Below are 11953 nucleotides of genomic sequence, written 5' to 3' on the forward strand. Positions count from 1 at the left end.
ATTAGCCTGGTCTGTAAATCTAGGGCCCTAAGAAAGAGGAGAGCTGGAGAATCTCTGCTCCTCTGGGGAGCTGCTCTTTTCTCAGGCACAAAGCTAAATGCCAGCCACCAGCTGAGCCTCACAGGAATGTGCAAGCAGGTTCACCTCAGAGGGTGGGGGAGGGGCAAGAAATCCTGGCGCTCTGGCACAGAGGCCAGCAAGACACTGCCGTGTGGGGTGTTTGCACAACCGAGGTGCAGTCCATTGCACCAGGGAGTTAGAGAGAAGAAGAGCCAAAGACAAATTCAATCATGATACTGGAGGAGGGATGGAAGCCATCCATATATTGTACAGAGGAAGATTTTACAGCTTCACTGTACAAATATACAGAACCACATTGAACAAAAGGTGGCAATAGCTATTTCTTCAAAGAAGATAAGCGGATGGCAACAGTTTTGTGGAAAAATACTAGGTATCATTAACCATTAGAAGAATATAAACCCATATCACATTTTAAAAAATCTCACACGCATGAAGAGAGTAATCAAAATGACTAACAGCCATGAGTGGGCAGCATCTGGAACTCTCACACATTGCCTTTGGGGATGTAAAATGCTGGGGCCGTTTTGGAAATTCTATTGGCAGAGTTTAAAAACATTAAACATAGAGTCAGTGTGTGACCCAGCAATTTCTCCTCAAAGAACACACCTGCGAGAGGTTGCAATGCACCTTCACACGAAAACTTACCACAGATGTTCACAGCAGTGTTATCTGTATTAATCCAAAGACGAAAGCACTCCAAATATTATCCACCAACTGATAAAAATGCAGGTATGGGTAAAAACAACACACATACACACACATATATATAAACATACACATACATACACCATCATACACACATATACACACACATACACAAATACACAATATATACACACATACACATGCATACACACACATACACATATATACACATACACACACATACACTAACATCCACACACATGTACACACAAATTCACACATGCACACATATATAAACATACACATACATACACCATCATACATACACATATACACACACATACACACATACACAATATATACAGACATACACATGCATACACACACATACATACACATATATACACATACACACACCCTAACATACACACACATGCACACATATATACATATATACACATACACCAACATACACACACTATACGCACACATACACATGCAGAGAGAGAGAGAAATAGAGAGAGAGAGAGAGAGAGAGAAACAGAGACAGAAGCTGAGACAGACAAAGAGAGAGACCAGACAGAGGGGGACAAAGAGACAGAGGCAATTTAATAGAATAGACTAAAACCCCAGAACTCAGAAGACTGAAGCAGAAAGATTGTAGCTGTAAGAACTTGGGTTACTAAGGACAGCCTGGGTGGGTTACTAAGGACAGCCTGGGTAGGTTACATATAAGACTCTGCACCCCACAAAAGAAAAGGAAAAAAAAAAACAAGAAAAAATGTTTAAGTAAAGTCATCTGCTAAATTTATATCTCATTAAATTAATATGAGAGGATTATTCTTTAAAACTAGAAAAAAATTATTAAAAAAATTTTGACTGTCATTATGATATACCTATAAAGTTTGCCAGGTATGGTGGCACATGTCAGTAATCTCAAATCTGGAAGTGGAGACAGAGGATCAGATCAGGAGTTCAAGGCCAGCCTCGGCTACATAGGGCCTTGCCAAAAAAAAAGAAAATCTATAAAATTATAAGGAAACTGAAGGCACTTAAAATTGCACAAACAAAACTTTTAGTTGCTGAAAAAGTAGGATGAACATTGTGATGCTTTTTTGTGATTGATTTTATTTGTTTGTTTTGTTTGCTTTGTCAACTTGACACAAGCTACGGTCATCTCGGAAGAAGGAGCCTCAATTGAGGAAATGCTTCCATAAAATTGGCCTGTAAGAAACTCTGTGGAGCATTATCGTGATTAATAATTGATGTGGGAGGACTCCGTCCACTGTGGGCGGTGCTGCCCCTAGGCAGGCAGGCGCTCCTGGAGAGTATAAAAAAGCAGACTAGCAAGTCCTGAGGGCAAGCCAGTAAGGAGGGTTCCTCTCTGGTCTCTATTCAGTTCCTTCTTGTGCTCCTGCTTGAGTTTCTGCTCTCAGAGATGGACCATGATCAGGATAGGTCCAGCTTTCCACAGGTTCCGGGAATTCAAATTCATATCCCCACATACATGTGGCAAGTACTTTACCCTCTTAGCCCTCTCCTCAGCCCATGCTTTCACATGTATGACCAGCAATTTTTAGTGTATCATAAGCATTTCTTATTACCTCTTTTATCGGTGTGTATTTGTTGTGACCATTCATACAGCCATCTTTATACAAGTGTACAACGTGCACTGATCGTCTTTACCACATTACTCCACTCTTCCTGATCTATCACCTCCACTGCCCGTCAGTGCATTGCTTCTATAAGCAGTTTTACTTATTCTATGTGTTTTAGGATTGTATTTATCTGTATACAATCTAAGATCCAAAAATGAGAGAAAACAATATTACTCTTTCTTAGTTTGACTTAATTCGCTTAAAGTGATACTCTCCAGCTGCAACCATTTGTCTGCAAAAAAAATGTAATTTCTTTCCTTCTCATAGCTAAATAAAATCGGATTGCATGCCTATGGCACATTTTCTGTATACGTTCCTCTGCTGTTTTTTGTTCACTATATGTATTATAGTAGATATATAGTGTATTTCCTTACTGCAGTATTTCTCAACCAGTGGGTCACAACCTTTTTGGGGGTCAATGATGCCTTTCTGGGGGTCACCTAAGACCATTGGAAACCACAGATATTTACATTATGATTCATAACAGTAACAAATTGCAGTTATGAAGTAGCAACGATAATAATTTTATGGTTGGAGGTCACCAGAACATAAGGAACTGTGTTAAGGGTTGCAGCATTAGGAAGGCTGAGAACCACTGCAGTAACGAATGGTTAGCGATGTGTGTCAGCTTTTCATGCACTTATGGACCACTTGTATATCTTCTTTGTCCGTTTGAATCCTTTGCTCATTTTTAAACTAAGCTTTTGTCTCTGTATCATTGAACTATACAAACCCTCTACGCTCTAGATACAAGTTCTTTATGGGGTTTCTTCTGTTTCCAGATGGTATCCTTTGAAACACAGGCTTTTAGTTTTTTAGTGTGGTCCAACTTACCATTCTTTCCTCTTTGCTGGTGTTTTTGGTGTCATATCTAAGAAACTGCCACATCTAATATCAAGATGTAGCCCCAATGTGTTTTCTTCTGGGTGTTGTATTTTTTTTCTCTTATGCTTAGGTCTTTGGTCCCTGGAGTCAATCTCTGTAGCTGCGACCAGAAATCTGGCTTCATTTTTTTTTTTTTATGTTACCACCCAGTTGTTCTGGAATCGTTTACAAATAATAATAATGTCTCTCTCCATTGAATGTCTCTGTCCATAGGATCCTTATCAAAAGTGAATCAATTCTAATGTGAAGCTTGGTTTCTAGAGTCTCTGTTCCTTCCATAGATCGATTTCCTGTTTTTATATCAGTACCACTGTCTTGATTACTGTCGCTCTGGAGTAAGACTTGATATCAGAAAGTCTGAGTCTCCCAACTTTATTTTTTCATGATTGTTTTATGTATGTGTGTATGTGTGTATGTGTGTGTGTGTGTGTATGTGTGTTCTAACCTATTTCATTTTACACTAACCTATTTCATTTTATACGTGCCCTTTTTACAGTTGACTCTGCAAGCAAAGTCCTTCGTTTTGGTTCTCCATAAGTGCCATCTTCCTCCTTATGGAGATGTTTTGGCTGCTTCCTTCTGGGACTGCTGTAATCAGCAAGGTGCCCCTTTCTGGAACTGTCTGAGTCAGCTCTGGTGAACAAAAGGCTCTCTGTAATGGTTGTGGATTTTTCCTTCTTCCTCAAATCTGTTCTTGGGCCAGGTCTCTCTTCATAGTATTGTTGTTGTAAACTCTTGAGACCTTTAAGATAATTACTCTATGATTATTCCAGTTCAATTGTTCAAATTTGAACTGAGCACATTCTCTAGTAACTCAGTGCATTCCTTAGTAACAGACGCTTTGGAGTATTTACCATGTGTGTATACAAAGTGTGTATACTGAGACAAGCATAATGATATAGGTCTATACATACAGCTTTAGACTGTGTTGTGGGGGCTGTGGAGCCCATACACACATAGATACATATTTTTACTTGTAAGCTTCTATATGTAACTTTTTCCTCAAATTGATTAAATGTAAATCAGTTTCAGTCCCCCACAGAGTAAAATTTTAATACAAAAACAGAAGAGCCTGTCTGTCCTCTGGCATTAGGGTAACTACGTCAATTTTTTGTGTGTCTTGAAGGACACAAGTCCCTCAGTACTGTCACAGTGGCTTTTAAGAAACTCTGAGACTGGCAATATTTAGTTAAAATTCTATCAAGTCTTTACATGTGGCAAGGAAGCCATCCTGGCATGAGAAACATCCAAAGGTATAATTTATCCAATATATATCTTAAGAAATTCTTTAAAAAAAAAATCAAGAAGGGCTTTCCCATAAGTTAACAGTAAACAAGAAAAAATGATAAAATAGGCAGCATACTGTTTATGTGGGCAGCAAACCTGGTTTTAAATCACTTCTCAACATCACGTGGGGTGTGAGAAGGCAAGTCTGGGAAGGTCCCTTGTCAGAGCTGAATGTTGAATGTTCCCCCCAAAGGCCCGCACATCCTGGCCCCTCCCTCCTCTTTTGCTTCCTGGTCATGAGGTCTGCAGTGTAGCCTCTGCCAGGCTTTCCTTCCCTACCACTGACTGTCATCAGGAAAGCTGACTAAAGAAACTTGTTGCTAGCAGACAGAAATAGATTTACCGACCAATACGAGCAGGTTCCAAGGGGTTCTTCACAACAGGTTCATCAATAAGCCCCAACTACAGAGAACTCATGGGCTTGAACTATGAACAAGGAAAGGCAACTAAGACAGGTCCTGGCTGAAGATTCTGAGTGAGCAAAGCTGAGGCTATCTCCTCACCTGAGCCCTGGAAGAGTGCAAGGCCCCCGACAGTAATATCTGAAAAGCAATATTATAATACTTGGATGACACAGATACTAGAAACACTCTGCTGTGTATGTCGCAGTTAGGAATAACTGAACTTGAATTCCTCATCACCCCGAGGAGCAAAACCTAAAACATGGAAACAACCATAGTTAACACGAACCTCAGGGAAAAATAATAATTATTTTTTGTAGGTTAACTATGAACTGTAGCTACAGTCATGTAAACACCCAGTTCCTATAAAACCCAAATTAAAGCTCAGTTCTAGACTCAGGTGGGGAGTTATGGTGAGTCTGGTGTCAAGGCGGGACGGGGATTGGGGGCGGAGGAGTGGGACTGAATCCTCTTCTCATGGAAAGAAGGTGGAGCTTACCTGGGGTGGAATAATCAGGCAGCAGCAACATCACATGTTCAAAGACACATAAAGATGAACCAAAATCAGCAGTGAGTGGTGACCCGGCTTCCTCAGCGAGGGCATGTGAGAGTGGAAGCAGAGAACCAGTATTTTTCACAACAAAACTCACAGAACTGGTCGATGCCCTAAGCTACTTTTACTGATGAAACTTAAGGAAAAGGAAAAAGAGGAGAGGCAGCGAGTGCGAGAACAGAGCTGGGACATAAATTACCCAACCTTCGCAATAGTCCAAGAACAACGGAAGTCTGCCAGAACGATGGAAATCGGGAGGGTGGAGCAGCGAAGTGAAGACTGTCTTGGGAAACGTGGAGGAAGCTCAGCGTCTGCATTGGGAGAAGAGATCCCGAGAGGCCTCAAATCTCAAACCAGTCCGCAGGGTAAATAGAATCGTCTCGGGAAAATAAATGAGATCATATCACTCACCTCATACAATGAGTATATGTCTATAAACCAGTGGTTCTCAACCTGTGGGTCGCAACCCCTTTGGGTCAAACGACCCTTTTACAGACTCACCCAAGACCATCAGAAAACATAGATATTTCCATTATAGTTCCTAACAGTAGCAAATTTACAGCTTTGAAGTAGCAACAAAGATTATTTTATGGTTGGGGGTCACCACAACGTGAGGACTTTTGTTAAAGGGGGTCAGAGCATTAGGAAGGTGCGAACCACCACTATAGACTCTGGTTTTCAAATGACGGGGCTTGATTGTCATGCTCACGATCTACTAAAGTCCATGTTGCTATTTGAACTCTACCGGATGAAGATCCTTTGGTCCCACCTATCGGAGGATAATAGCAGATACTCCGTAAATAGTCTAGGGCAAATGGATGCCTTTGTAGAAAATGCAGACTCTACTGTTGGTAACTAAAGAGTAAAGAGAAGTATCGATCTAGTATTTCTAAAGTGATGTCACAGAGCCTGTCGATATGGCTTCACAGAGAAGCGTCACGGCTCAGCCCTTGTAGGGTCTTCCGTGTCTCATTAAATCGTTGTGTATTTCAAGTATTCATTCCTTACATTAACTCTATAGTCAGGTACTATTATTACCTGTCAGCTGTATATTTTATACACAAGGAAGTCAGCCTACAGACCAGTTGAGTAATCTGCCCGTGGTTGCCAGAAAAACACAGTTGGACATGGATTCTTGGGACAGGTTTTTAAGTACAATAAAGTTGATTTTTCATTGTTTTAAGTAAAACCAGACTTGGGTTGGATCAGTTCGTCCTTCAGGTCATTTGGTTAAAGCGACTATTTTATGATATTATTTCTAACTCAGTGACACGCATATAAGGGAAGGATTAAAAGCCATTGCCCAGAGCTCTAATGTAAAATCTCTTCACTCCACCATGCATACTGGAGCCTGACTCTACTTGGAGCACAGTGCTGGCTGGGGCTACACTCCCATTTTGAGTTCAGTTACATTTTAATTGATAAAGAAAAGTGAATCAGTAAAGGAGGTGTGGCTTTCACCCATGGCCTTCTCACTGGTGACAGGTCACCCAGGAGGAGAAACATTGTTTTGAGTTCACTTTGTTCCTTCACGGTTGAGTTTTGAATACCTCTGTTCCCTTTTCAACGGACTTGTGTGAGTCTGACTGGATGCTAACACCAAAGTGTAGCATTGAACATGAAGAATAAATAAGGTGCCCTCTAATTTCAGGAACGCACAACCTCTGGGATTATATCCTTTGCTGTTGGACCTATTAGTTAGCCTAAAAACTGGGTATCAAGGGCTTTAGAAAGCAAAAGGTTTCTTGGCACCTTTGCTCAATTCCTTTCTTCCTTAAACATGTGAGCCTCTTTAGAGGAAGGAAGGGTTAAATTTCTGAAACTGATTTGCTAAAACTGATGAATGTGAATTATTCAGTTTGCAAAGAAAGGAAAGTATATGAATGTAAGTATCACATCAGAACACCAGGGCCCTAGTGCCTGCCATTATAGATTGGAGAAAGCCAGTGCACTGAGTGAGTGCAAGCCTCTATTGACCCTCCATGTGAAGGCATGATGCTAAGGGCAGAGAAGATGGGCAGGGTTAGTCAGTATCAGTCAAAGAAAATCTGCTGCTCTGGGCACTGACTGAATTACTAACCCAGCAAACTGCTGGCAAATTTTATGTTGGTCCTCAAAATAGGCCTGGTGAGGCCTGAGAGATTACGGACACTGTGACTACTCAAATGCTGGGTGGTACCTTGCAGGCACTTGATAAGTATTTGTTGACTAAGATACACCTGATTGCCATGCAAAGACTGCATTTATCCCTCCCAAAAGGATGGGTATTGGGAAGAGTGCTAAAATTAGAGTTAAGAGCCTGTTGTTATTTTTTTTTTAAGTCTCTCTAAGGATCCATTTCCAAGACTATAAAACAGGAAGACCCAGGTCTATCTCAGAGAGAAGTTGTGGGGGATTAAAAGAAATACCAAGCAAAACAGCCACCCCACAGCATCTGCTTAGTAAACACTTCCTCAGTGTCAGGAGAGGGACCCCCTTAGTCTTCCCATCAATCATTGATATGTGTGCCTTGTTCTCTCAATTACTGAGTAGTTCTCTCTTTAAAGCATCTATTTTTTGACAAAGTATAGAAGCAAGTCAAAAATGAAGAGAACATTAAAAATCACAACAATCATAGAAAGGGTTAAAAATCTTCTTTGGGATATCAGGGCCACCATACAGGGTAGCTCAGGCGCAGGTAGCAAATCCAACAGAAACTTCCAGGGAAGAACCATGCAGGGCTTTCACTGAGGGCCCAGTGGATTATCCTGTCGCCCCATTCTCTTACAAAGAATAGCCTTGACAGCTACATCCCAACATCCTCATCCTCATCCTCATCCTCTTCTTCTTCCTCCTCCTCTTCCTCCTCCTCTTCCTCCTCCTCCTCCTCCTCATCATCATCATCATCATCTCTTTCCCTCTTCCCCCTCCCCCTCCTCCTTAATAGAGAGCTATGAAAAGATATGATCAAGACTGAGCCTCAAGTGAAATGGAAACAGCAGAAGAGAAAAGAGGCCGAAAGGCGAACTGAAATGCTCACTCTTAACTGGTGTTCAGCTGCCAGGAGTCTGTCTGCTCCAGATGGGAAGATGGAACTAGCAGGTCATTTGAAGGCAGCCCCTCCATCCTGCCAGGGTGACTGACAAGTGAACAAGGGACCTAAGGCTATGTCTGAAACCACTCCCAAGAGCTCGCATCTGTTCAGGGGGCTGCAAAGAGGTTGCACAGTCAAACTTGTAGATGTCCTGGGACTCCTCTATCATCATGCAGAAGGAGCCTAAGGACCTCATAATTGATAGTTTACAGAGGATAAAAATTATTTTGGAAAAAGATGATAGTTTAAAAAAATGGTGTTGGAGAGATGGCTCAGCTAGTAAAAGTATTTAGTGCCCTTGCAGAAGACACAGGTCTGGTTCCCAGCAACCACACGGCTGCTCACACACATCTGTATCTACATTTCCAGTGTCTCTGCTGATACCCTCTCTGGCTTCCATGGGCTCCTAAGCACAGGGGTACACATTAACTCTCTCTCTCTCTCTCACACACACACATACACACACACACACGCACACATACACAAATAAAAATTAACTGAGTGAGGCTTTAAAAACTAACTGACAATTGATCTTATATTTCTAGTGATATTTCTACGCACTTTTCACCCTTAAAACATTCAAAAGTAAATCGTTTGAGTTTAGGTGCGATTCTCTTTGTCAATATCCTACTAGCAGTAACCTAGTGAAGGAAGCAAACCTTTAAAACAAAATGTTCAAAACCTCTGAGATCTCAAAAGTGAACTAGAATAATCATAAAAGGAAAATTTCCAAGGCTCCTCTGCTTGGTCCAATGTTTGTATGTCATTTTTTATGTATTTCTGTGGGGGGGGTATATAAATGTGTGTCTTCATGAGGTGTAGATACACATGGGGACACATGCATGTGGGGGGTATATAAATGTGTGTTTTCATGAGGTGTAGATACACATGGGGACACATGCGTGTAGAGGCCCAGTGCAACCAATGGGTGCCTTTCTCCACTGGATTCACTGAGGCATGAATGGAGCTCACCAATGTGACATCATGAAATCATCTATTACAGCACAGCCCAGCAGGGCTTCTGCCCACGACATCACCTACTACAGCAGCTGCCTTCCTCAATGGTCAGAAGCAGCTGTGTTCCTCAATGGTCAGATGGGTGTATGAAGTCGGGGAGAGAGGGCTCTGCAAAGAGAACTTGTGTTTTAGAGTTCCTGGCTTGATGACTGGTTTATTTCCCGTCTTGGAAATTATTATTATATTTTAAATCCAGGCATGGTTGTCCACATCCGTAATGCTGGCACTCAGGTAAGACCAGAGGATTGCTGAGTTCCTGTGCAGCCCATGAGGCTGCAGAGTAAGATCTTGTATCTTAAAATGGCAGAGAAGAGTCTGGGGAGATGGCCCAGCAGGTAAGAGCACTTTCTGTACACCTGCAAGGGCCCAAATTTAAGTCCCCAGAACCCACATACAAATATGGTTATGGTCACTCAAGGAGCTATTACTCCAGTGCTGAGGAAAGGGGCTGAGACAGGAGGATGCCTAGAGCTTACTGGTCACCAGCCTAACTTTAGGTTCACTCAGTAAGAAACCTTGTCTCAAGTGAATAAAGAAGAGAGCAATTGCAGGACACGAGCTATCCTCCAGCCTTTGTGTGCTCGTGAACTCTCTCATATACACAGACTACACAGACTTACATACACACAAACAAAATAAATAATTGGTTTTAAAACGTTGGGTGTGGGACTAGCTATATGACTCCGTGGAACTTGTCAGCAAGACTGAGCACTTCAGCTCAGGTCTTGGAACACACTTGGTAGGCGAAACCTGAGTCCTACGTGCTGTCTTCTCACCTCCAAACATGCACTGTGTCACATAGGCACCCAAACACACACATACACGCACACACACTCGTACACTCACACACATACGCGCGTGCGCACACACACACACACACACACACACACACTAGTTAAATGGTAAAAAAAAAAAAAAAATGTACTGATTCACTCCTGTCAAGCCAGGAGGATTAGAAATTCAAGGTTGGCTTGGGCTATATTCCAAGTTTGAGGCCAGTCTGGGTTACATGAGACTGTCTCAAAATCAAATCAGATTAGGAATTTCTCTGATAATGAAAACTTGTGAACATCTTGTCACCCCTTTTGGTTCCCATGTGAAAGCCTTCTTTTCTGGGATTCTCTCATAATGAAGCTAGCAGGGAAACAGGAGGACCAGGCATTTTCCAGGCCCTGAAAGATTCAGACAGGACAAGCAAATTGTGGTTTGTAGTTAAAATGTGAGCCTTTTTCCACTCTGATAGACTTCCCTAAAATGACAGTGCCGAAATGAACGTATGTCTAGCTCAGTGCCCACCTTTTGGAAGATGTGTCGAGAACACCAAGGCCTGAATGCTTCATGTATCACCGTCCTCCCTGGTGACTCCAGCTGCTGAGCTTGGGTCTCGCTTGGTGCTTTTCTTGCTAAATCATGTTGCCGTTTCTTTGCAACTGATGTTCTGTTTTTCCTCAACATCTTCACTGCTGGTACCTGATAAGACATTGTATCACTCACCTCTCCACTGCTATGATGAAATACTTGACAGATTCAAGTTAATACTGGATAGAGTCTGTTTTGACTTACATTTTCAGAGGTTTCTGTTTATGGATACTACCCTGGTGTTTTGGGCCTTTAGCAACTGGTATGTCATGGCATCAGAAATGTATGCGAGGGGAGGCCTTTTCACCTGAAAGTGACGGGAAGCAAAAGCATCAGGTTCCCAATATCCTCTACAAAGGCAATACCACAGTATCCCACAACGACCTAACTTCCTTCTGCTGGGCCCACCACTTAAAGGGTCCACCCTCTCTCAACAGTACTACAAACAGGCTGGGGACCAAGCCTTTAACATCTAAGACTGTGAAGATCCAAATGATAGCATATGTCACTTACTATTAACTACAAGAAGTGAAATTATTATAATCTCACCATAAAGGTACCATAAAGAACCATTTTTTTTTAATAGAGAAAATCCCTCCACGTTCTGTCTTTCTCTTTGCAATGTTGGGTTTGTGGCAACACTTTCTAAGGACTCTGTCTTATTACAGCATCACGGGGATCCTGGCACATGTCACTTTCTAAACATGACACAATACAAGATCAACACAGTATTTAAAATAAATAACAAACAGAGTTGTTAACACAGACCAGGACTAATAAGCAAAGCACACCAGAAACCTCAAAGCCTTTAGAAGCCCCCATCTTCCAGCCAAATGACACATGGAGGTTGGCATCTTGCCAGAGTACGTGTTATCTGCTTGGATGGGGCAGAGAGACTAGAGACTTCCATTTTAATGTATCATGGAACTATTCAAAGAATACAAATTAAAAGCCATTGAAGGCAACTAGGTTTTAAGTACAGTATTCTAATATC

At 41.8% G+C, this 11953-nt stretch overlaps 1 long non-coding RNA gene across 1 annotated transcript; it reads right to left on the reverse strand.

Annotated features, from left to right (window-relative positions):
• Nucleotides 1-5715: 5715 nt before the first annotated feature.
• LOC114634387 lies at nt 5716-11264 on the reverse strand. The gene is made up of 3 exons (XR_003713320.1): nt 11164-11264; nt 10897-11070; nt 5716-5821 (listed from the first exon to the last, which is right to left on the reverse strand). It is a non-coding gene; the product is annotated as an uncharacterized LOC114634387 (long non-coding RNA).
• Between the last annotated feature and the right edge of the window lie 689 nt (nt 11265-11953).

The sequence above is a fragment of the Grammomys surdaster genome, unplaced genomic scaffold, assembly GCF_004785775.1.
Source record: "Grammomys surdaster isolate TR1022 unplaced genomic scaffold, NIH_TR_1.0 99, whole genome shotgun sequence".
Lineage (NCBI taxonomy): Eukaryota > Metazoa > Chordata > Mammalia > Rodentia > Muridae > Grammomys > Grammomys surdaster.